Below are 27,441 nucleotides of genomic sequence, written 5' to 3' on the forward strand. Positions count from 1 at the left end.
CGCTCGAGGCGGGTTTCGATCCCGCGTCCTTTGGATTGGTAAGCAAAAATGCTAACCACTAGGCCATGACGACTTGGTGAGCTAGGACTGGAATTAGGAATACTGTTACAGAGAGCGAGTTGTGGCGCTATAACCACGGCAAATAGTGTCCAGGGCATTCGTGGTAATACAATGTCCCATCCCAGAGAATCCCGAGTACCAAACCTTCTTAGCATGGTGCTCCCAACGAATACAACCAAAATTTTCGGAGCGTATGGTGTTGTGTCCCCACGCTTCTTCCTCCCCTGTCGATTCAGAATTGTGTTGTTGCTCGAACACTCCGTGCTCAAACACAACCCACTTCAAGCGAATCATCTTTGCGGTTAACTTTACGCAGTTGGCCTGGCCGCTTTAACGCTTGTGATGTTTCAATGTATTTCAATGCAATGACGCACTACAAATCTGGAGTTTTTTTTTGAAAAGGACCAATAAACCAAATTTTCAGTTTTTGCTTTTTGGGTGTTTTTTAATACCCCTGACTCAAGGCGGTTCTAAAAACACCCAAAAGCAAAAACTGAAATTTGGTTTATTGTCCTTTAAAAAACTCCAGAAATGTTAATAAAGCTTTATGACGTTTCGCGTACACACACTAGCGCACCATTTGATTTTGCTGGCCGGACAAAATTTAACCTCAATCTTTTTCGTGTACGTACACACTACATGCGCACGTAGATAACTCTATAAATGACAAGAAGAGTGCTAGGTGTCATCTAACCTAGGGCTGCGCTAGGGTCTGATTAGATTAGATTAGACTTTATGATTTTTAACAGGGACCTGTAGTACCAACAACCAGATCTAATGACACACATTTGGCTAAAAGCGGTTGTGCCGAAACTGAGAAAAACTAGTGCACGTTTTTGTCAAACATATCCTTGTGAAAGCTATATTTTTTTAATGGTACAGATTTCTTCTGGTCCCAGTTCAGACATTTCAATCCACTAGGTATACAGACGAGCAACGTGACAGCCCCTCTGGCAACCCTGCCCGACTCTCATTTTCGCCCATCAACTCGCAGCTCGCCCCGCTCAGTCTCTCGGGGCAGTTGCAGACGTCGGACGCGTTCTTCACTCGCGGTTGTCATTTCGTTAACCCTTTCTACACAGTCTTTTTATTTTTCTGTTGGTTGTTGGTGGTGTGTTCAACAGTTTGCAGCGGCAAGAAGAAGTGAGTGGTGCACGCACAGGTTCCAACAAAGCAAGCCGGGTGTGTGTGTTTTTTTTTGCGTTGCGTTGCGTGGTTTCGTTTCCCCTTCCGGCAGTTCTAGAATTGTTTGGTGGAATTTCGCTTCCGCCGGTGATTCCACGGATTGAAAGTGGTTCCCCCCCCACCCAAGCCACGACACGGTGCGAACGAAAAAAAAAGACACGAAGAAAACGCCATTCAGCAGGGTCACTCACACCTTTTTGAGGTGGTTCTTGTTCGTGAGTGTGAGTGAGTGACGTTTCCAGGGCCGGCCGACGGGTTTTGCATATTAGTTACGGGAGTGATTTTTATTTATTTACGAGTCGGTTCGGGCGGCTTTTTAAGGGAAAGAAGGTGTTTGTGTGTGCAAAAATAACTCCAGAAGGAAGGAAAGGAGGAAAAGAACTCCGAATAGCACCTAACCACTCAATTCTACGTGGATTGCGGTGCGGAACAAGGCAAGTGAGAAGAAAGAAAGACAGAGCCACTTTTCTGGATTCTCGACCGGTTTGGGAGCGTTCTTTTATTACGTAACGCAGTAGGGGAGGGGGTCGGAGGCGTGTTAGATACAAAAAAGTATGGAAATTTTGTTACAGAGGGTCAAAAGTCCGATTTTCGCGTTACGTAATAAAAGAACGCTCCCTTTGCTGTCTGGAAGAGGGAAGAGACTTTTTCGGGGTGCGGCCGGCGAGACGCCGCGCAGGAAGCGTTTCCGGTGGCCCGGGTTTTTGAGGCCCGTCGAGAGTGTGTTTTAGCTTATCTCGATTTGAGGAAGGAATTGAGGAAATTCCTTGCTCAAATTGTTATTAGTTTTGTTTTTGATAATTTAGATAAGTTTTGTGTGACAATCAGAAGAAAAAAACTGTTTGTTTGAAATTTCCCCGGAGTCATCGGTTGAACCCGTTTCATCAATTTCAGCAAGGCTGGTAGCACAGGTGAGTTGTCGTTTTGAACTGTTTTTGCTTGATTGTATTCTGTTTTCCAAAATAAACACCTGTTGCACGTCGCGGATATTCAATTGGCGCAGCGAACGAAACGCGTGGCAAATTCTAGCTGTGCGAGCAGAGAGCATCGACTGCAGCAGATGTTCCGCCAGAAAAAGGAAATTTAGTTGGAAATTTTCTCAAAATTTCACCTATTTTTGAACATTGAACTGATCTAGTTGATCAAATTTGCTTGTTTTTCAACTAAATACAAAAATAAACAGTAAGCAGAAGTCTACCTTAAAGACATATTCGCTTCAAAAAGCTCATTTTAAGCTCCAAATCGAGTTTCAGTTTATGTTCCCATGTATTCTCCCAACATGAGAAAGATCACCCTTTTCGGAGATTGCTTCTGCGCGCGTGTAGGTGGACAGGTTAACAAAGTTGGCCAGCGATTGTGGAGTTGCCGCCACCGCCGGTCGCATCGCGCCGTTTCGAGTGGGCGGCGTAAGACCCTTTCTCCTTCCAGAAAAAAAACATTGCAACGGTGAATCATCCGACGCTTCAGTCTGTCCCCAAATGCCACCTTATCTTGCGAACGTAAGTTTGATCAGTTGCACTGCAAACTGTTCATTAAAGAGCTCGTTTCCGGATGTTCTTACTTGTTTGCAATCGTTCTGAACCATAGCTCTGTAGACCAGCAGTCTGGTTCAGACCACAATAGCGTTACTCATCTTCATTAGTGTCGAATTACAGCTGGAAAAACTGAGTAAAAAATCAGTCAAATAGCTTCATACCACGGCTTGCCACCATACTGGACATGACGAAGAGATAGCTTCCTCAACAGAACTACACATTTTCTTGTAGATTTCTTGGCCAACTCGTCCCATGCAGAGAAACGGTGCCTTGCATACCTAATTTCACCGGATATTGTTCCTTTCCCCATGTTCAATCCAGCTTATGGTTGGCAACTCTGACTCATGTTACGTTGAAGCTCGTTTGATTCACCAACCATAGTTTTTACTTCTTTTTTTCTTCGTGCGACGACGACGCACAGCGCATTGCATCACTCGGTGTTCGGAAATTTATCGCCACAAATCTCCGGGGTAAACAGTGACACTGATAAGATAGGACGGGGTTCTTGAAGACCACGGTCTTTGATATGTCGAAACTTTGGTTACCTTTTCGAGGTGACAGGTGGGCCCGTTCGGAATTGACTTTGTTACACTCACACGTCACTCGTTCAAACATTGTTTAATTATGTTTGTTCGTGCGCGCACCTCGATTTCTGTATCACTGTTTGGACTGTTATGCTTCCCAGCAGTGATAAGAACCCAACTGCGCAGTTAGGGTGTTGGAGGTACTTGAAAGTTTTCCTTCGATACTTTAGGTTTAGTGAAAAGTGCTCGATGTGACTCTCGACTCGATTTCAACGAATCGTCGTAGCGGTTAGCTTCACGCAGAGTGGGTCTGGCCAGTGAAAATAAGGGCCATTGTATCGAAAGATTTGCCAGGGTTGTTACGGAAAAGTCGAGAAAAAATCCGCGCCAGATACGCGCCGACCCCAAAACCCAATCCGCGCGAAATCCGCGCCATATAAAAAAATCGCGGCAAACATAGAAGAGAGTAACATAATGAATGAAACTCTAGGGGCAGGACAACTTGGTCGATAGACTAATAATAGTTCGTTGATATATTTATATTTCGTCAATACTTTAACGCAACCTTACCTGGTTTTGTGATTCCTTGAACTACTGTCAAATAGTAATGTCAAACCGAACATAAACACAAAAAATTTTGACGGTAAGAAGGCTCATGGAAATCCCAGTGGGACATTTATAAGTGGCAGGAATTGGACATTCCTTCAGAGCGGACAGTCCGGACAATGCTCCGTCGACCAAGAATGGTCAGGTCTTGTTACTTCTCAAAACGCTTAAGAAGAAAATACAGTGGAGCGGGTTCCTGATTCCGCTCCGTCCCCCCACGTTGAAGGACTGTCCCGAAACGTCTGGTTCAACTAAATAAGCCTCCACCTCCTCCACCGGTGGCAAAAGTAACCAAGTTTCGGGGGCTATATCCTGTCCCGTTTCTTCCTCCAGCATTTAAGAATCAAAAATGAACCCTCGATAAAAAATAGAATACGGACAAAGTTTCTCCTTTTCTAAGGACCCTGGCTGAATTCTGGCTGAGGACGGATAACATAACCTGACACTCAAAGCGCTAAGCAAAAACTCTTTGGCACCGGTGACTTTCCGGAATAATGTAACATCCTTTAAGTGGCGGAAGTGGAACATCTTTCCCTTTAACACCGCAGTATAGTATGTCTCATCTCCATCCTAAACCTACGTGGACCGTGGTTCATGTTTCAAATCCGATCACAAAATGTGGCCAACTGAAACCAGGCAGCGGAAAGGGAGGAAACAATCGGCAACGAGACAGGTTGCCTCCTTTTTTCACCAGGCAAGAAGAAACTATTTGGACATCATCAAGGACATGGCTGCTAGCAGAACGGTTCGTTTATCCTGTCCATTTTTTTTATTGAAGAGAAACCCGGAAAATCACAGATGATACCGTTGATATTGCCTCCTCCTCCTCGGACCAAATCTTCTGCTTTCGCCTACTTTCAGGGCACCTCCTACTGTTTGATTTCCGTCAAATCCGGTCGGAACGCCAAATGCTCCATTTCAGTGGAAGCCCTCACTTTCTGTGACCGAATTTGGCCAATCTGGGACTGAACATGGTCTTTTTCTGTTAAAAATGCCGAACTGTATAGTTTATTTCTGTTTATTTTATTCGCCAAAATTATTTTTGTTTCCTTCTGTCAAATGAGCAGTTCTCTAGGAATTCGGTCATTCGATTTTTTTTGTATTTTTTAATCCGACTGAAACTTTTTTGGTGCCTTCGGTATGCCCAAAGAAGCCATTTTGCATCATTAGTTTGTCCATATAATTTTCCATACAAATTCGGCAGCTGTCCATACAAAAATGATGTATGAAAATTCAAAAATCTGTATCTTTTGAAGGAATTTTTGATCGATTTGGTGTCTTCGGCAAAGTTGTAGGTATGGATACGGACTACACTGGAAAAATAATACACGGTAAAAAATTTTGGTGATTTTTTATTTAACTTTTTATCACTAAAACTTGATTTACAAAAAAACACTATTTTAATTTTTATTTTTTGATATGTTTTAGAGGCATAAAATGCCAACTTTTCAGAAATTTCAGGTTGTGCAAATCACTGACCGAGTTATGAATTTTTAATCAATACTGATTTTTCAAAAATCGAAATTTTGGTCGTAAAATTTTTCAACTTCATTTTCGATGTAAAATCAAATTTGCAATCAAAAAGTACTTTACTGAAATTTTGATAAAGTGCACCGTTTTCAAGTTATAGCCATATTTAAGTGACTTTTTGAAAATAGTCGCAGTTTTTCATTTTTAAATTAGTGCACATGTTTGCCCAGTTTTGAAAAAATATTTTGAAAAGCTGAGAAAATTCTCTATATTTTGCTTATTTGGACTTTGTTGATACGACCTTTAGTTGCTGAGATATTGCAATGCAAAGGTTTAAAAACAGGAAAATTGATGTTTTCTAAGTTTCACCCAAACAACCCACCATTTTCTATCGTCAATATCTCAGCAACTAATGGTCCGATTTTCAATGTTAATATATGAAACATTTGTGAAATTTTCCGATCTCTTCGAAAAAATATTTTTGGAATTTTCAAATCAAGACTAACATTTCACAAAGGCCAAACATTCAATATTACGCCCTTTTAAAATGTTTGTCTTGATTTGAAAATTCCAAAAATATTTTTCGAAAAGATCGGAAAATTTCACAATTGTTTCATATATTAACATTGAAAATCGGACCATTAGTTGCTGAGATATTGACGATAGAAAATGGTGGGTTGTTTGGGTGAAACTTAGAAAACATCAATTTTCCTGTTTTTAAACCTTTGCATTGCAATATCTCAGCAACTAAAGGTCGTATCAACATAGTCCGAATAAGCAAAATATAGAGAATTTTCTCAGCTTTTCAAAAATATTTTTTCAAAACTGGGCAAACATGTGCACTAATTTAAAATGAAAACTGCGACTATTTTCAAAAAGTCACTTAAATATGGCTATAACTTGAAAACGGTGCACTTTATCAAAATTTTAGTAAAGTACTTTTTTGCAAATTTGATTTTACATCGAAAAATGAAGTTGAAAATTTTACGACCAAAATTTCGATTTTTTGAAAAAATCAGTATTGATTAAAAAATTCATAACTCGGTCAGTGATTTTTTGCACAACCTGGAAATTTCTGAAAAGTTGGCATTTTATGTCTTCTAAAACATATCAAAAAAAAAATTAAAAATAGTGTTTTTTTTGTAAATCAAGTTTTAGTGATAAAAAGTTAAATAAAAAATCACCAAATTTTTTACCGTGTATTATTTTTCCAGTGTAGTCCGTATCCATACCTACAACTTTGCCGAAGACACCAAATCGATCAAAAATTCCTTCAAAGATACAGATTTTTGAATTTTCATACATCATTTTTGTATGGACAGCTGCCGAATTTGTATGGAAAATTATATGGACAAACTAATGATGCAAAATGGCTTCTTTGGGCATACCGAAGGCACCAAAAAAGTTTCAGCCGGATTAAAAAATACAAAAATTAAAATTGAAGAAAAAAGACCGATTTCGTAGAGAATTGCTCAAATGTCAAACCAAGGTGTACAAATGTAGGTCATAACGATTTTCGTTAATCTATTGACCAGTATATCAATAACAACGTCAATATATTGACGAACGTTAATTATTTTAACTCTGTACCCCCCCTAGATGAAACTTTAAACGAAAAAAGAATAATACAGAAGGCATTTGGATCAGTACCGTTGATCAGTTGTGGATTCATATCCCTCCTGTACCAAATGGAAACTGTTTTGCCATTTCTGAAACAATATTAGCATTGTTTGCAACACTTTAAATATCGTTGCTTTAAAAACAAATTCAGAAAAAAACAATTAAATAAGAAACTCTAAAAAAATTCAAACCATAAAATGAATCACCAAATAATAAAATCTAGGGATTAAGTATGTACTTGGTAATTCTCGCCAAAACTTAACTCTGGAAAATCGAAACACGAAATTTTTATTACTTTCTTCTCTAAATTTCTCTAAACTAAAATATGACTCCGAAAATGATCCGAACTAAGAAAATGGCAAAAAAAAAATTAATAGTTTAAAAACTCAATAATTAAATAATTCAACCATTAAATAATTAAATAATTGAATAATTAAATAATTAAATAATTAAATAATTAAATAATTAAATAATTAAATAATTAAATAATTAAATAATTAAATAATTAAATAATTAAATAATTAAATAATTAAATAATTAAATAATTAAATAATTAAATAATTAAATAATTAAATAATTAAATAATTAAATAATTCAATAATTGAATAATTGAATAATTAAATAATTAAAAGATTAAATAATTAAATAATTTAATAATTTAATATTTTAATAATTTAATTATTTAATAATTTAATATTTTAATAATTTAATAATTTAATATTTTAATAATTTAATTATTCAATTATTTAATAATTTAATAATTTAATAATTTAAAAATTTAATAATTTAATAATTTTATAATTTAATAATTTTATAATTCAATAATTTAATAATTTAATAATTTAATACTTTAATAATTTAATAATTTAATAATTTAATAATTTAATAATTTAATAATTTAATAATTTAATAATTTAATAATTTAATAATTTAATAATTTAATAATTTAATAATTTAATAATTTAATAATTTAATAATTTAATAATTTAATAATTTAATAATTTAATAATTTAATAATTTAATAATTTAATAATTTAATAATTTAATAATTTAATAATTTAATGATTTAATAATTTAATAATTTAATAATTTAATAATTTAATAATTTAATATTTTAATAATTTAATTATTTAATAATTTAATAATTTAATAATTTAAAAATCTAATAATTTAATAATTAAATAATCTAATAATTTAAAAATTTAATAATTTCATAGTTATTAAAACTCAAGAACTTTATTGAAAAATCAAAAATTTCCAAAAAAAATCAATTGTAATATTTTCGTAATTTTTCAATTTATTAATTCGTAATTTTTTACGATTTTTAAGTCTGTAAGTTTTGACAATTTCAAATAATGAATTCTTTTTGCCTTCCTCACCTTACTGAGGAAAGGCTTTAAATTCACTCGAAAAATGAACTTCTTAATTCGACCTCGTAGACCCACCTTCACGTATACATATCGACTCAGAATCATGTTCTGAGCAAATGTCTGTGTGGATGTGTGTAGGTGGGTGGACAAAAAAATTGTCACTCGATTATCTCCGGGCTGGATGAACGGATTTTGACCGTATTAGTCTCATTCGGTCTGTCTCGGGGTCCCATAGGTCTCTATTTTAAATCAGCAAGTTTAGTTAAGTACTTCAAAAGTTATGCTAAAAAAAAAAAACGATTTGGCGTATGTCCGAAGATTGTAAAAAGGGTGGTTTTTGCAAGAAACCCTATTATGTTATACATTTTCAGAAAGGTATTAAAAAGACCTTTCTAATGAGCCCAACACATTGAAGATCTGACAACCCTATCACAAGTTATTAGCACTTAAGTGTTATTTATACACTTTTTGGAGGCCGGATCTGAGATATTTCAGTAACAACTATGTCCGGTCCATCATGCGACTCATCGTTAGTTAGATAATTGAAGGACCTTTCAAATGAGCCTAAAACATCAAGGATCTGACAACCCTATCAAAAGTTATTATTGTGATAAAAATATTGTCTGAATCTTCCATGTGAACTTTCGTTGGATAGGTTTTTTTTATCAGACCTTGCCGATGAGCCAGAAAAATTGAAGGTCTGTGAACCCTATCAAAAGAAATCAGTAGTAAAATTGATTTGTTTAACATGTTAAGGGAATGTTGCTATTTTTACTGAATGTATTGACTTTATGAATGTGAGGAAGGTACCAACCACCTAAATGTGGATTAAGTATCGTTTTTTTTTATTATTTGAATATATAAATTCTGAAATTTCAAATTGTTGAATTCCAGATTTCTTTTTTTTTTTAATGTTGACATTACATTTCGCTTTTAGACGTAGATTTTAGCAGATTTCTAAGTGGATTTCGTCATGTTGTAATAATTGGGAGTAGAATCAATTCTACCTGAATCAGAGTGGCAACAGAATTTTTTTCAATAAACCAAAAAATTAAAAATTTAAATTTTTATATTTAAAAAACATAGAAAATCTAAAAAGTTTCAATGCTTCAAATTTTTAAATTTTAAATACATTAACAAAATCGCTCCTTTAAGATTATTTCAAAGTTTCGTATTAAGAAAAAAAAAATCAATAATTTTTAGAAGAAAATTTTCTTTACTAACAACTTCTTGGAAATTGATGTTTTCGCACTCAACGGATAAGATTGAATTTATTAAATTCCCAATAATATTTTCCTTTGTAATTTGAAAGAAATTCTATCGTTCTCAATTATTTTGTTTATCAAAATTACTATCCGCGCGAAATCTGCGCCTGAGCTAAATTAGCCAGCAAATCCGCGCCGTCCGTAACAACCCTGGATTTCCTATATTACGGGTGATTAGATTGTATTACCGTCTAGATTTCGAAGCAGATTCTGTGGAAGTCGAAATGCTGACAAGTTCTTCCTACTGCACTTTGCGAAAGCCTTTAGAATTGTCCACTGAGCAAGAAGAACACAACAACAAACATGGTCACATATCTACCTTAAAAAGATACGTTTCAAATATGTGCACTGAAAGAGGGATTGCCTCAGTACAGAAATGGTGCGTGCCGGTCAACAGTCTGCAAATAAGTCCAGTTCATTCTTCTCAACGCCATGAAGGTAAAAAAAAGAGAACCTCCGAAGCGGGCCCACTTAAAACCTTGTGCCTTTCTACCTGTCCAGACCTCAGATCGACACTTGTAAGGATTTACCGACTTTGGACAAGAAATCCTCAATCCACCGACTGAGCCCCCTATTTGTTGTTGCTTTTTGTGTTTGTTTACAGTTTGTCACACAGGTTCGGTTCGGCTCGTTTGCCCCTTATTTGGACTCGCAGACCGAGACTGAAGAGTAGGAAGAAAAGAAGCGAAAAAAACTGCATGCATATCATTATTCTCACCCACTCGTTTCTTTTTTTGTCGAAATCCACCTCGTTGGGCATGCATGCCAAGTCAGGGAAGTCCCACAAGTGTCCGCGCGTCCACAGTACCACCTATTGGAGGAACAACATTCATTGAACAACACGGTGCGTGCACTTTTTGAATGAACCTCCCCCACCCTCCGCCAGACGCTCTTTGTTAAAATCGCTCCTTTTATGTAACGTCAATCGTGATTTGTTTCGTTAGCGACGTATACCAGCGACATTTGTAAGGTTTCCCCCGTTCTTTAAATCAGTTTGTGCATCGCTGTTAGATTAATTACAAAGAAGTGGTCCGGTCGATTTTCACTGACATTTGTGCGGCGGCGGTGCCACCTCGAGATCGGATTTCTTTGGCCAATCAACCGAGACTGGAATGCGAATCGGTTCGATCTCGCGAGAGCAATTTCTCCCGACTACCTCGGATCTTTGAAGTTGATCCAACGACCGGGAACGTCGTGCAAACCGGTGTCTTTCCTACACATGTATCGAACGAACCTGCGGACTACGTGACGGTGGTGTGGTGGTGTGGTGGGCTTGAATATTCACGGGATGATGTCATGCTGCTTTCTTTGCCGCGAATTCGTGCACTCATACACAGCGCCGTGTTAGTCAGATTATTAAAATATAAAATGCGTTCCCTCCCAGTCACAGACTCTTAAATAATTCGATGACCTGCATCTAGCTCGGCCCTGTGAAAATCGCATTTTCCAACACAAGCCAGCACCATTGTGTCGCCGGAGACGACGACCAACGACCTTCAAGTATCGGTTCTGTAGGTGTTCACACACGGTCGTCCCTGACTGACCGGCGTCCAGGGTGGCAACTCTAGTCGGGAATTTGAGAAAAAAAAGCTTGCTTATTTTTATTTAGCTGAAATCCTTTATAAATCAAGAACAATATAATATAAATCAAAAACAGATTTTTTGATTTTTAAGTTTAAAAGTAAAATTTGAGGGTGAGCCCACGATTTTTTTTCGTTCAAAATTTTTCTGAAAATTGCCTAAGATGTTACAAAAAGACTCACAAAAAATGCAGGATGGAGCATCTCACCTAAAATAGTAGTTTATGCAACAAGTTGCAAAAAGAGGATTTTTTCAGCACGAGTCGTACATTTATCCAACGAGGTTCACCGAGTTGGATAAATACGAAGAGTGCTGAAAAAATCAAGTTTTGCAACGAGTTCCATACAACATTTTTTGCAATTCCAAAAAACACACCCTGAGTGAAATTTTATGTCAAATTTTCATGTATTTTGTGAATTAATCGTTTAAATCAAAAAAATGTTTAAAAGTGTTACTTTTCGAAACAAGTGCTGAAAAGTTCAACAACACCCATTTTAGTGCTGAAAAGTAGAACTTTTCAGCATTTATTTTGAAAAGTGTTGCTATTCGATTCTATTATTTTTGGTACAGAAAAGTAGGCTATTTCGTCGTTCAAGAATGACAGGAAAAGTAAGTAGTTTCACGACGGAATTGCAAAAAAATACAAAAATAATTTACTGATTTTTTTTTTTTTTTTTTCAAAAGTGCTCTAAACATCAACATTTTCAAAATCCGAACATGAGAGTCGATTCTCTAGACAATTTTACATTAAAGTCTCCATATTGACCATTGTCCTTAGTCGAATCCTTGTGAAGTTACATCGGTTTTTAAAATAAAAATGTTGAAAAAATAGGGTTTTTGATGGTTTTTCGTAATTTCTATATGACAGACTTGATTTTTCAGTCTCGAAAATATGTTTACCAGAAAGCTCGTCCAATTTCCCATAAGTTTGCATTTGACCACATTTCAATTGGATGTATTTTTGAAAAAAAAAAAAACAGTTTCAATAAATTATTTTTGTATTTTTTAAAGTGAGTTGCTCCATCCTGCATTTTTCGTGAGTCTTTTCGTAACATTAGCCTAATATTTTCACAAAAATTTTGAACGAAAAAAAATCGTGGGCTCACCCTCAAATTTTACTTTTAAACTTAAAAATCAAAAAATCTCTTAAAAGTGGAGTGATTTTTTCTTTCAGTGTATTTTTTTCGGAAAGCCCGTCAAATTTCCTACAAGTTTGTCTTTGACCACTTTTTGGTACGATGCAATGGCTTCGAGATACAGCAATATTCAAATTACGGAATACAAAAATATTTAAATACCTTACGCCCTTCTCAAATGTCATTATCGAGTGTAACTGGGCCCATATACACAAAAATGGCTTATATATGCCTAGGATAATATGTCTACAAAGTTTCATTGAAATCGGAGAGGGTCGGGTATTTAAGTTTCTTACAGGTAGAGGTGTGCAAAACCGCTCTTTTTAGGAGCCGCTCATTAAAAAGAGTCGCACTTTTGAACGGCTCTTTGGCTCTTTTTCAAATTTGGATGAAAAGGTTTTTTTTAAGAATCGTGTGATTTTATAAGTTTTTTTCACATTGGACTTTAATTGAATATCATCCAAACTTAAATCTAAGATGCTGGAGAAATTGTTTTTAATTTTAAAATTGCGTTTATTTCTGCAAGAGTTAACTAATGATGATATTTTATCTGGAGAAAATATTTTGTGAACTCTTTTCTACATTCTGATTTAATCGATAAAGTCTATAAATGCTATAGTTTGATCGGACAGAAGGGGTTTTTTTTCAAAAATCTCTAAACTATTCAGTAATTTTGTGGTAATATTTTAAAAATTATGCAATTTGTACAATCAGTTGTACAATGAAAAGTTTTTTATTTCATTTTGTTTAGAAAATCATTTACTTTTGGGATTAATTTTTATAACCATTGAAACATCTGAAAATGCATTTTCAACTCTCAAAAACAAATTTAATACTACAGTTTTTTGGAAAATTAATAAATTATATTTATAACATAAATCATGCCATCTTGCAACGGTTCTTTCAAAAGACCGAAGTTTAAGGGGTTACATACATGCAAATCGGCCAAAATGTCAGAGGTTGATTGAGCACACATTTGAACCTTTTTTTAAATCTGTTTTTAGGGCATTAAAATAAACATTTTCATCTACTAACAAAACAAATTTGAAGCCATTTGGTTGTACCGTTGCCGGGATATAGCTATTTGAAGTTAGCAGTTTCAAAAAACGGGTGCCACGATATCTCAACACTGCTGAGACCAAATCGGCTCAAAATTTTGGTGAAGACTCGTTAAACCGGTCTCGTGTGCATGACGAAGGCCGATTTTCAAAAAGTTTATTTTTAAAAAAGATAAAAATATTTTTATGTTTTTCATATAAAAAATCGTCAGTATTTGATTTTTGTATTTTTTTAAAAAGCACGGGATATGTCTTGAGAGTCTTCACCTCAAATTTCAGCCAATTTGGTTTATCCCATCTCGAGATATCGTGGCACCCGTAAATCAACTCGGTGTTTAGAGAAAAACGTTCACAGATTTTGACAGTTCGCTTTGCGCATGGCAAAATTGTAAACTTAAATCGTCTCTTACTCAGTTCAGTCATGAAATATCTTCATGAAACTTTCAGGAGTGATTGAAAATCATCTTTTTGGTGGATTCAATAAATTTTCTGTAACATGAAATTTGGTGATTTTCTACATGTATGTAACCCCTTAAAAAAGAACCGCGGTTCTTTTATTGTGAGCCACGGTTCGTTAGCTCTTTTCAATTAACCGGCTCTTTGAACGGCTCGCTCTTTTTTTGCTCACCTCTACTTACAGGACATACCGCGTTTATTTAAAATTATTATTATTTTAGGAGCTTGATTTCAGTATTTTTTTTTTTTTTTTGAAATAAATAAGTAAGCGACAAATATTAAATTTTCAGAACAACTTTTCAGTGATAAGATTTGATTGATAAAAATGCAAATTAATAATTCTGAACTTAAAAATTGCTGCATATATTTATAAAATAGTAAAAAAATGTCTTAATGTATCCCCTGCAAATCGTCAAAAATGTCAGAGGTTGGTATGAGCACACATGAGCAGTTCTCTACAAAATCGATCTTTTTTTTTAATTTTAATTTTTGTATTTTTTAATCCGACTGAAACTTTTTTGGTGCCTTCGGTAGCCATTTTGCATCATTAGTTTGTCCATATAATTTTCCATACAAATTTGGCAGCTCCATACAAAAATGATGTATGAAAATTCAAAAATCTGTATCTTTTGAAGGAATTTTTTGATTGATTTGGTGTCTTCGACAAAGTTGTAGGTATGGATATGGACTACACTGAAAAAAATGATACACGGTAAAAAAAATTTGGTAATTTTTAATTTAACTTTTAGTGATTTTTAATTTAACTTTTGTCACTAAAATATGTTTTAGGGGACATAAAATGCCAACTTTTCAGAAATTTCCAGGTTGTGCAAAAATCTTTAAGCGAGTTATGAATTTTTCAATCAATACTGATTTTTCAAAAATCTAAATATTGGTCGCAAAAATTTTTAACTTAATTTTTCGATGTAAAATCAAATTTGCAATCAAAAAGTACTTCAGTAAAATTTTGATAAAGTGCACCGTTTTCAAGTTAAATCCATTTTTAGGTGACTTTTGAAAATAGTCGCAGTTTTTATTTTTAAATTAGTGCACATGTTTGCCCACCTTTGAAAAAATATTTTGAAAAGCTGAGAAAATTCTCTATATTTTGCATTTTTGAACTTTGTTGATACGACCCTTAGTTGCTGAGATATTGCCATGCAAAGGTTTAAAAACAGGAAAATTGATGTTTTCTAAGTCCAACCCAAACAACACACCATTTTCTAATGTCGATATTTCAGCAACTATAGGCCCAATTGACAATGTTAAAATATGAAACATTCGTAAAATTTTCCGATCTTTTCGAAAAAAATATTTTCAAAATTTTAAAACTAACTTAATTTTAAGACTAACATTTCAAATGGGCGTAACATTGAATGTTTTGCCCGACACTAATTTAAAAAAATGAAAAACTTCGATTATTCTCAAAAAAGTCACCTAAAAATGGATTTAACATGAAAACGGTGCACTTTCACTAAAGTACTTTTTGATTGCAAATTTAATTTAACATCGAAAAATGAAGTTGAAAAATTTTTGCGACCAATTTTTCGATTTTTTGAAAAAATCAGTATTGATTCAAAACTCATAACTCGCTCAAAGATTTTTGCACAACCTGGAAATTTCTGAAAAGTTGGAATTTGATGTCCTCTAAAACATATCTAAAAAATAAAAATAGTGTTTTTTGCAAATTAAGTTTTAGTGACAAAAGGTTAAATAAAAATCACCTACATGTATAATTTTTTTCAGTGTAGTCCATATCCATACCTACAACTTTACCGAAGACACCAAATCGACCAAAAAAAAAAAAACCTTCAAAAGATACCGTAAACCGGGGTGACTTTGATAGGATTTCAATTTATTTTTGGAATATTTCCCAACTGGAAAGGTTTTTCTCAAGATAATTATTTTTAAAACATGTACTGGGGTAGGCCACACAAAGTTCATGCACTATTTCTTGAAAAAGTTATTTTTCTATAATGCTCAGAAAAATAGTTACGTTAAAAATTCTCATTTTAAATTCCGGGGTGACTTTGATAGTCATAGTTTTTCTTGATAAAATCAGATTATAGGTGTTCAAACTTCATTTTACGTTAAATTAACCATCACTAAAGTTGATAATATAGTTTTCAAGAAAAAATCAATGTTTTTATTAAGTTAACTAAGTTTTAAGGCTTTTTAACAAAATACATATAAATTTTAGGTAAAGTTGTTAAAAAGTCGGAATTGTGCCTGAAATTCGTTAAATCTAGTATTGTTCATAAAATTATCGATTTATATTACATTTTAAACTGAATTCGAAGCACGAATCACAAGTTTTCACATTTCATATGAAATTTGTTCAATTGATGCTTATAAAGTTATAGATTTTTTGAATTTTGTTTCAAAAACACATATTATTTAATATTTACAAAATTAGTTTACCTTCTCCTAGTGGAAAATTGTCCAAAGAATCAGAAAATATATTCCATTTTCCGATTCAAAATTATGTTCATTGAGAAAATCATGACACTTTGAGGAGTTTGAAATAATGCCTTTCATCAACATTTTCTTAATAATAGTTAACTAACTTTTTAAACCATTCAAAATGTTATGAAAAGTTCATCTTGAGGTACTTTGAGTACTTCTCTACCATGGTCAGTTTGATTCTAAACCATTCCGTACGTATTTAATTTGTACTTTTTATTGCGGAAAAATCTCAAACCTATCAAAGTCACCCCGGCTATCAAAGTCACCCCGTTTTACGGTACAGATTTTGAATTTTCATACATCATTTTTGTATGGCCAGCTGCCAAATTTGTATGGAAAATTATATGGCCAAACTAATAAGGCCGATGCAAATATTTAAAAGTTTTTGTCCCTCGGCCCTGGCAGAGGTCGAGGGGGCAAAAATAAAAATATAAAAATTTAAATAACAAGCCATAGTCTTCACATTTAAATGAAAAAGTGTCTTAAAATGCATTTTACACTAGTTCAGTTGTTTTGTAATCATTAGTTTTCAAATAATCTAAGATCTGACAAAAACAAAAATTGTATCGAAAAAAAAGATTTTGATCTTAAGATTTTTTAATAAACCCAAACATGCTAAACATGATTTTAAACGCAGGAGAGTGTATTTTAATTTGATTTCAGCTGGTTGCACTTGAATTTTCATTGAAATTTTGAAGTTTATTGCAAAAATATTTTTTTGCCCCCTGATTTTTCGGGACAATTTTGAAGGAAGGGGTGACAAAAACTTTAAAAAATATTTGTACCAGCCTAATACAAAAATGGCTTCTTTGGGCATACCGAAGGCACCTTAAAAATTTCAGCCTGATTAAAAACTACATAAAAAAATGAATGATCGAAATCTCAGAGAACTGCTCAGCTACAAAAAAACATTTTCATGGCATAACTTTAAAAGTACTCCACTAAACAGAATAAAATTTAATAGGGTCTTAGGGGACCCCAAAAACGAACAGAATAAGGCGGATCCGGCCAAAAATTGGTTCAGCCAATTCTGAGATATTTGTGTGGAAAAAAAAATTATGTCTGCTACACATATCCAAACAGACATTTGTTCAGAATGTGATTATAAGTCGATAGGTATACGTGAAGATATATCTGAGATGTGTATTTAAGAAGTTCATTTTTCGAGTGATTTTATAGCCTTGCCACATTGAGGTGAGGAAGGCAAAAACGCCGAAAAGGACCCCAATACCGTAGGAAGGTTAAAAAGCACTGCGGAACTTTTGCAATTTTTACCCCTTTTTTGTATTAGCCAAAAATGTTTTTACGCAGAACTTTTTAAGAACTCCAATCATTTTCAATAGGGGCTCGTGGGACCCCAAACAAGACCTGAATTGCAAGCGGACAACAACGTAGAAACACAGAAATCGGTCGAAAAATTTCACAATAAAGCGTAGCGCGGAAGTAAGGATCTGAAATGTTCGGGGAGAATCCAAAAATTCGAATAATAGTTCTGAGTGGCCACCCTGACCGACACCGCCAGCATTGAAGCAAGACCGACTGCGTGATGTTTGCACGGAATTTGATATCTCGCTGACCCAAGTTGGAGTCGCTGGGAACCAACAATCAAACACTGCTAGTGGTACTAGCAAAAGTGTGGCCACTTTCCGGCGGCGCTATCGCGAACCGAGGGCATTGTTGTGACGCCGTCGTCGGGCACACTATTCAAATTTATACGGAACGGAAGAACAAAACCAGCGTAATTGCTAGTGTTGGCGTGCAATGTTGGTATCACTAATGAGTGTTGTTGCATTGGTGGGTTTGACCTTCAAGAACCGGAAAGGTCTACCAAGAACTTCCATCGCCTGTTGATCAAGTGATCTTTTCTTTGATGCTTGAACCGAGGGGGCAAGATAAACCCACCAGCAATTACATAACACTTATTCCAGGCGTTTTCTTGTGGAACTAAACCCATCCACGCTTCAACAAGATTGATGTTTCTGAACAACTTGATGTAATGAAAATTCTCTCCACATAAACCATATCTTCTTGAAGAGGGCAATGATCGATCGATCTCCCCTTTTTTTGAATTAAATATACTTTATTGAATCTTTCTTATAATAATTACATTTGGTTTACATAATAAGTGGTCAGCTGTGGCTCTTCAGCTTTAGTTTGCTTTTCGTGATTTAAACACTGTTCATATTCATAACTTTAAAAGTATATGATTTATCATTTTTGTAACACTAGGTACAATGAAGAAAAAAAAATTAAGAAAACATAACCTAACCTAAAACTAACTTAATCTTACCATAAACTAAACCAATCCTTGAATCAAGGGGTATTCAGATATAGCACATTTTTCCCTGAATTTCAAACATTTTTCTTGAATCTTCTGATCCAACATTTTTACTTCTGCTAATTCATGAACCTCACTTGATCTTGTCCAGCCAGGAACATTCAAAACCATTTTGAGTACCTTGTTTTGGACACGCTGGAGCTTCAATTTATGAGTTCTAGCGCAACACTCCCAAACAGGTACTGCATACTCAATAACGGGGTAAATTATTTGTTTGTAAACTGCTAGCTTATTTTTCAAAGATAACTTTGATTTTCTGTTAATTAAAGGATACAAACACCTGATGAGAATGCTGCACTTGTTCAATATTTTATCTACATGCTGTCGAAACAATAGTTTCGAGTCAAGTATGAGACCTAAATATACAACTTCCTTTGACCAGGGTATTGAAACATCATTCATTTTAATCAAAACATCATCCTTTGGGACAAATCGGGCCGATTTGGAAAGTGGAAAAATGATGGTTTGAGTTTTGGCTGCATTTATGCGAATTTTCCAGTCGCCAAAGTATTCCGAAAGAACGTCAAGACTCTTCTGAAGACGGCCAACTAAATATCTGGTTATTTTACCCTTATAAATAACGGCAGTGTCATCAGCAAAAAGTGACAACACACCATTACCAGGAAGAGTAGGCAAATCAGATGTAAAAATATTGTACAGAAGTGGGCCAAGAATACTTCCTTGGGGAACCCCAGCATCAATGTTGAATAATCCAGAAGCAATCCCATTCAGAAAAACCCTGAACGATCTCTCCGAAAGATAGTGCTGGATAATTTTGATAAGATACATTGGAAAACCGTATAAATACAGTTTATGTATCAAACCATCATGCCAAACATTGTCAAAAGCCTTCTCAACATCCAACAAAGCCATAGCAGTTGATTTAGACTCAAGCTTGTTCTGCTTGATGATTTTAGTTACTCGTAAGCTGATGAGCAGTATTATGTCCCTTGCGGAAGCCAAACTGCTCGTTCAAAATTATATTATTATCGTTGGTAAAATCCAAAAGCCTTGAATAGATGACCTTCTCAAAGAGTTTGGACAGACTACTCAAAAGACTAATGGGACGATAACTTGTTGGCGATGTTGGATCTTTTGAGGCTTCAAAATTGGTATGACTTTGCCCAGTTTCCAATTGGTGGGAAGTAACCAAGTTGCAAACATTTATTGAAAATATTGGCAAGATGTTGAAAGAACTGATCACTCTGTTTTTCAACACTAGATTCAAAATGTTATCAAAGCCTGGAGCTTTCATATTTTCATTTGTTTAACTGCATCTTTGACTTCCTCACCAGAAACATGGGAATCTGCAGGAAATTCAAAGGTAGAGTCATTGATTGTTGAAATACTATTGGCAACTGATGTTTCTTTACGGCTGGTCATGGAAGCGCCAAGATTATGTGAACTAACAAAATGAAGCCCAAGTGCATTTGCCTTTTCCTCGGATGTAATCAAAGGAGAATCCTCAACAATAAGAGGAGGAATAGGCTTTGGTTTGTTTTTAAGAACTTTTGAAAGTTTCCAAAATGGTTTTGAATAATTCCCAAGCTGGCTTACATGTTTTGAAAATTCTTGATTTCTAATATTGTCAAGTCGGTCTTGTATGATTTTGTTCAAATTGTTAACTGAAATCTTTTTGTCATAGTCCCCAGTCCGTATTTTTGGAATTAAATATACTTTATTGAATCTTTCTTATAATAATTACATTTGGTTTACATAATAAGTGGTCAGCTGTGGCTCTTCAGCTTTAGTTTGCTTTTCGTGATTTAAACACTGTTCATTTTATAACTTTAAAAGTATATGATTTATCATTTTTGTAACACTAGGTACAATGAGAAAAAAATGTTAAGAAAACATAACCTAACCTAAAACTAACTTAATCTTACCATAAACTAAACCAATCCTTGAATCAAGGGGTATTCAGATATAGCACATTTTTCCCTGAATTTCAAACATTTTTCTTGAATCTTCTGATCCAACATTTTTACTTCTGCTAATTCATGAACCTCACTTGATCTTGTCCAGCCAGGAACATTCAAAACCATTTTGAGTACCTTGTTTTGGACACGCTGGAGCTTCAATTTATGAGTTCTAGCGCAACACTCCCAAACAGGTACTGCATACTCAATAACGGGGTAAATTATTTGTTTGTAAACTGCTAACTTATTTTTCAAAGATAGCTTTGATTTTCTGTTAATTAAAGGATACAAACACCTGATGAGAATGCTGCACTTGTTCAATATTTTATCTACATGCTGCCGAAACAATAGTTTCGAGTCAAGTATGAGACCTAAATAGACAACTTCCTTTGACCAGGGTATCGAAACATCATTCATTTTAATCAAAACATCATCCTTTGGGACAAATCTGGCCGATTTGGAAAGTGGAAAAATGATGGTTTGAGTTTTGGCTGCATTTATGCGAATTTTCCAGTCGCCAAAGTATTCGGAAAGAACGTCAAGACCCTTCTGAAGACGGCCAACTAAATATCTGGTTATTTTACCCTTATAAATAACGGCAGTGTCATCAGCAAAAAGTGACAACACACCATTACCAGGAAGAGTAGGCAAATCAGATGTAAAAATATTGTACAGAAGTGGGCCAAGAATACTTCCTTGGGGAACCCCAGCATCAATGTTGAATAATCCAGAAGCAATCCCATTCAGAAAAACCTGAACGATCTCTCCGAAAGATAGTGCTGGATAATTTTGATAAGATACATTGGAAAACCGTATAAATACAGTTTATGTATCAAACCATCATGCCAAACATTGTCAAAAGCCTTCTCAACATCCAACAAAGCCATAGCAGTTGATTTAGACTCAAGCTTGTTCTGCTTGATGATTTTAGTTACTCTCGTAAGCTGATGAGCAGTATTATGTCCCTTTCGGAAGCCAAACTGCTCATTCAAAATTATATTATTATCGTTGGTAAAATCCAAAAGCCTTGAATAGATGACCTTCTCAAAGAGTTTGGACAGACTACTCAAAAGACTAATGGGACGATAACTTGTTGGCGATGTTGGATCTTTTGAGGCTTCAAAATTGGTATGACTTTGCCCAGCTTCCAATTGGTGGGGAAGTAACCAAGTTGCAAACATTTATTGAAAATATTGGCTAGATGTTGAAAGAACTGATCACTCTGTTTTTTCAACACTAGATTAAAATGTTATCAAAGCCTGGAGCTTTCATATTTTCATTTGTTTAACTGCAACTTTGACTTCCTCACCAGAAACATGGGAATCTGCAGGAAATTCAAAGGTAGAGTCATTGATTGTTGAAATACTATTGGCAACTGATGTTTCTTTACGGCTGGTCATGGAAGCGCCAAGATTATGTGAACTAACAAAATGAAGCCCAAGTGCATTTGCCTTTTCCTCGGATGTAATCAAAGGAGAATCCTCAACAATAAGAGGAGGAATAGGCTTTGGTTTGTTTTTAAGAACTTTTGAAAGTTTCCAAAATGGTTTTGAATAATTCCCAAGCTGGCTTACATGTTTTGAAAATTCTTGATTTCTGATATTGTCAAGTCGGTCTTGTATGATTTTGTTCAAATTGTTAACTGAAATCTTTTGTCATAGTCCCCAGTCCGTTGATATTGTCTCCTATAAACATTCCTAAGTCTAATCAAGTGTTTAGTATCTACGTCAATATCAGTTACCTTAAAATTAACAGGAACCTCCCGAACGTTGGCAGCCTCTGCTTGGTTGATAGCCTGCTGGATCACCTCCAGCGAACGATCAATATCAGCAGAAGTTTCCGGGTGTTGATCATAGTCGATGTTGCTGTCGACCACTTGCTGAAACTGCTGCCAGTCAACGTTGTGGTAATCTTTCCGGGTTGGTTGCCGCTGCGGAGTAACGGAAGCTCCAACCTCCACAACCACCGGATAGTGATCAGAACTCAACTCTTCAAACACCTCAGGATGAGCCACGTTCTCAGCCATATTGGTAATGAAGAAGTCGATGATTGAGTGATTCCCAGACCGAGCCACCCTCGTTGGACGATCCGGACTCACAACGTTGTAGTATCCGTTTTGCAGATCGTTGTGCAGAATCACTCCGTTCCGATTCCTCCTGCTGTTGCCCCAAACTTCATGCTTCGCGTTGAGGTCACCAGCGATGATGTACTTTGCGCTCCGCCGTGTCAGCTTCTGGATATCGCTCTTCAGTTTTGCTGCTGAACCATCTCTGGCATTCACCTGACGTGGGCAGTATGCAGCAATGAAGAGTACTGGGCCAACCGAAGTGGGAATTTCCACCCAACGGCCTCGATGATGTCCAGCTTGAAGTGTGGCAGCCGGCGTGGCTTGAGATCACGATGAACAGCGACAAGCACACCTCCTCCTCCAGAGGTGGTCCTATCGAGCTGCGTCGCGATCTTGTAGTTTTGCAGATAAACTTTTTCACCGGGCTTCAGATGAGTTTCCGTGATGGCAGCTACGTCGATCTCCTTCTCGCGAAGAAAATCCACCAGCTCTAAGTTCTTCCTCCTAATGGAGCAAGCGTTCCAATTCAGCAGCTTGAGGGACCTACGATCCATACTGGATGACGAACGAGGTCAGCACTTCAATCTGCTGGGTCTTGGTTTTGCATCCACGCAGTGCAGCGGACATCTGTTTGAAAATATTGAGGAGTTCGGTTGAGGTGTAAAGATCATTACCATTTTCCTCAACTGCTGGTTCTTGGGTTGGTCTTGGCTCCTGGCTGAAGCCCGGTGGTGGCGGTCTCGGCTCCTGGCTGGAACCCGGCCGTGGATGATTCATCTCAGCTCTCTTCCTGGGATCCAACGGCAACGGTGCCAAGTTCGGGACCTGGCGTCGCGGTTGAAGAGGTGGAAAATTTTGCTCCACCAGGGCTGGAGGAGTTCTACGACGCTGAGGCTGATTCTTCGTCGATGCTTGCTGCCGAATTTTCACGAACTCAGCTCTCTTGGGGCACTTTCGGTCGGTTGACGAGTGCTCACCGTTGCAGTTGAGGCACTTCACCAGCGAATCTTGGATGCACTGGGATGTGATGTGCGCATCGGTACCACATTTGGCGCAACGACGCTTCAGGTGGCAGTTCTTACCTCCGTGCCCGAAGCCCAGGCAGTTGAAGCATTGTGTGACGTCACGATGCACTGGTCGGTATCGCTCCCACGACACGATAATGTTGAAAACCGCTCGAATTGCCTTCAGCTCAGGAAGCGTCGTCGATCCCTTAGCCAAATGCAGCAGGTAGAGCTGGTCACGGTACTTGATGTCTTTGTTGCGTCGGCTCATTTTGTGCACGGCCAACACATCCAGTTTCAAAACTTTTAGCTCGGCAGCTAATTCCTCCACTGGCATGTCGTACAGACCTCTGACGACGATTTTGTACGGCTTATCCATGACGACATCATGGGTAAAGTACTCCGCCTCGTTTTCGGTCAAGTAATCCTTGACCAGTTGATAGTGCTGCCTGGATTGCACCAGCACCTTAAATCCGTCCTGACACAGACGAATGTTGCCTTGGACTTTCCCAGACTTGATGAGTTCAACCAGCCCCGCTCGAAAGTCGATCGTTGCTGCTGATTGCCGCACATAAAAAGGAGGCAGTTTCTCCTTTCGCTGTTTCACTTCATTCTCCTTTGCTTCCGCTACCTGGTCCTCGTCAGGCAGTCCAGCGAACTTGTTGTTCTTCAAAAGCTGCTCCTCGTGCGATGAAGAGTTCTCCTCCTCCTCATCCATCGGTACAGTACCGTCGCTCTTTTTCGTCTTTTTGCTGTTCGATGTCACTTCCAAAAGCACCTTCCTTTTGGAAATTCCCGGTTTTTGGCCATCAGTTGAGGCCTCAACCTTCCTTTTGGAAATTCCCACTTTTTTGCCTGCTTGAGCCGCAGGTAGGGCAATATTGCCGGCGTTTTGCGCCGGGACGCGACGAGTCATGTTGATTCAGACAACCTTCACCAACGAATGCTCGGATAACAATGATCGATCTCCCCTTGATCTCACCCATCAATATGAAAAATCGCTGCTATTTAACTGATGTTTGTTGTTTTCTCTCTCTCTCTCTCCCTCTCAATATTGCAGATCAACATTTTCGTGCACGGGCAGAAGGTGGCCAATCGATGAACCTCACGCCACCACCGGGCTTCATGACCGCAAGGGAACAACCGCCAGAGCAGCGATCCGAAATCCAGCAGCATCCAAAGTAGCTCAGCAGCAGCCCGTGAAGTGAAGAAATGGTCAACTGATCAGCAGCGCGGAAAATAAAAGAAGTGAAAAGAGATATTAGGAGTGGTTTTGTGAATGTGAGTGGAGGAGAGGTTGTATGTGACGACACACTACTTACCACGCGGCAAGAAGAAGGATTTAGCAGCGCAGCGCACGAAAGCAAAGCAGGAAGAGAGCAGCTAGAACCCGCGCGTGAACTTGGAGTTGGAGAAGAAAGGAACAACAACAACAATGTTGAAATTCATACGGAAAGGCCAACAACCTTCGGCCGAGCGGCAGGCTCCAGAAGGAACTATTTGCATTCCGGAGGGTAAGTGGCTTTGAGGGGAAAGAAATTGTTCCTCCCAAAAAAAAATTAGACAAGAATCTGTTGCGAAGGGGCATGTTCGGCAAAAGGAAAGATCGTAAAACACACACAAATTGCTTTTCTTTTAAATGGCACTGAGGGGTGCGCGAGCGAACTCGAGGTTGCTCGTAGGAGTTTGGGCCACAAACCAGGTTGGAAATGGTTGAGTTGGTAGTTTTTGTTTGGCGAAGGTTTCCTCCGGTGTTATTGTTTTGGGTTTTCAGTGTGTGGAGAACATCAGCAGAATGTCGGAAGGCTTCCAAAAGTTGTATTCTTGCTGTGCGGTCGTCATTATCGTCCACGGACCTTCCAGTAGTCTTTAAATGGTCACGAAAATAGGTTAAATATTGTTGGTCACTCATCACAATCGAATGATTTGCAATGGCGGATCACTCATTCTTATTAGTTGTTCATCTAAACTGGATTAAAAATTTAGGTAACTATAGAGGAGAAAAGCAACTCGCGACAAAATTTTGAGGCTAGGAATTTTGACAGGTATGATTTTCATAAAGTATTCGCCTCCTTTTCTCTCCCACAGAAAACTGGGGACAATGTAGCTGTCAAACTAGGCCAAAATGTAAAGTCACCACAAATGAACTTTGAGTGATTTGGAGTTCATTTCTGATGTCACGATTTTTTCCTCTATAAAGGAGAAAATTCAGAGTCAACCACCTCAAAGTTCATTTTAGAGGATTTTGGCCTAGTTTGACAGCTACCTCGTTCCCCAGGAGAAAGGAGGCGAATACTTTATGAAAATCATACCTGTCAAAATTCCTAGCCTCAAAATTTTGTCGCAAGATGCTTTTCTCCTCTATAGAGGAGTTCATTTCTGACGTCACAATTTTCTCCTTTATAGAAGAGAAAAGCAACTCGCGACAAAATTTTGAGGCTAGGAATTTTGACAGGTATGGTTTTCATAAAGTATTCGCCTCCTTTTCTCTCCCACGGCAAACTGGGGACAATGTAGCTGTCAAACTAGGCCAAAATGTTAAAGTCACTCACACAATGAACTTTGAGTGATTTGAGTTCATTTCTGCCGTCACGATTTTCTTGTCTATAGAGGAGAAAAGCAACTCGCGACAAAATTTTGAGGCTAGGAATTTTGACAGGTATGATTTTCATAAAGTATTCGCCTCCTTTTCTCTCCCATCGAAAAACTGAGGACAATGTAGCTGTCAAACTAGGCCAAAATGTTAAAGTCACTCACAAAATGAACTTTGAGTGATTTGAGTTCATTTCTGACGTCACGATTTTTTCCTCAATAGAGGAGAAAAGCATCTTGCGACAAAATTTTGAGGCTAGGAATTTTGACAGGTATGATTTTCATAAAGTATTCGCCTCCTTTTCTCTCCCACAGAAAACTGGGGACAATGTAGCTGTCAAACTAGACCAAAATGTAAAAGTCACTCACAAAATGAACTTTGAGTGATTTGAGTTCATTTCTGACGTCACGATATTCTCCTCCATAGAGGAGAAAAGCAACTCGCGACAAAGTTTTGAGGCTAGGAATTTTGACAGGTATGATTTTCATAAAGTATTCGCCTCCTTTTCCCTCCCACAGAAAACTTGGGAACGAGGTAGCTGTCAAACTAGGCCAAAATGTTAAAGTCACTCACACAATGAACTTTAAGTGATTCGAGTTCATTTTTGACGTCACGATTTTCTCCTCTATAGGCAAGAAAACCGTGACGTAGCAAATGAACTCAAAGAACTCAGTATTCATTTTGTGAGTGCCATTTGAGTGGTTTGACAGGTGTCAAATCAGGACTTAGCATTTTTTTGAAATTGAATTTGCTTCCTATTGCGCGAAACGTCAAAACCCGATTTTTTCCGTATTAGTGCCCGTGTGCTTGTCCATGCTTCTGGCCGAGTTCGTGTACATGCACCTGACCACGTAGGTGTTCCTTGTCGTTCCCGTGACCGTGCTCTAGGCTGTTTCCTTGTCCGGACTTTTGACCGTGTTCGTGCCCGTGCTTCTGACAGTTTTCGTGTCCCTGGCCGTGTAGAAGCCTGTTCCTGGACATTCCCTCGGCCGTGTCCTTGTCGTGCTCCTAACCGTGTTAGTGTCCGTACAAAACGGAACAGCCGGAACACAATTTTAATTTTTAATGCAAAGTCCCGGCACTGACACCTGTCCAAAAAGTTCATTTGGTTATTTACCTTTGAGGTTAAGTGCCGAGCTTTTCTCCTTTATACAAGAGTAACTCATTTTGTTGAACTGAAACGCTCA

General features: G+C 37.0%; 1 long non-coding RNA gene across 5 annotated transcripts; it reads left to right on the forward strand.

The window, feature by feature from the left end:
• The first annotated feature begins 1,075 nt into the window (after window positions 1–1,075).
• LOC119771217 lies at window positions 1,076–24,875 on the forward strand. 5 transcript variants are annotated; one of them, XR_005279090.1, is made up of 3 exons: window positions 1,076–1,203; window positions 2,052–2,156; window positions 24,722–24,875. It is a non-coding gene; the product is annotated as an uncharacterized LOC119771217 (long non-coding RNA). The 5 variants fall into 5 exon arrangements; XR_005279091.1 differs by having other exon boundaries at window positions 1,082–1,242; XR_005279093.1 differs by having other exon boundaries at window positions 1,082–1,203; window positions 1,997–2,156.
• Window positions 24,876–27,441: the final 2,566 nt, after the last annotated feature.

The sequence above is a fragment of the Culex quinquefasciatus genome, chromosome 1 (genome assembly GCF_015732765.1).
Source record: "Culex quinquefasciatus strain JHB chromosome 1, VPISU_Cqui_1.0_pri_paternal, whole genome shotgun sequence".
In the NCBI taxonomy this organism is placed as follows: domain Eukaryota; kingdom Metazoa; phylum Arthropoda; class Insecta; order Diptera; family Culicidae; genus Culex; species Culex quinquefasciatus.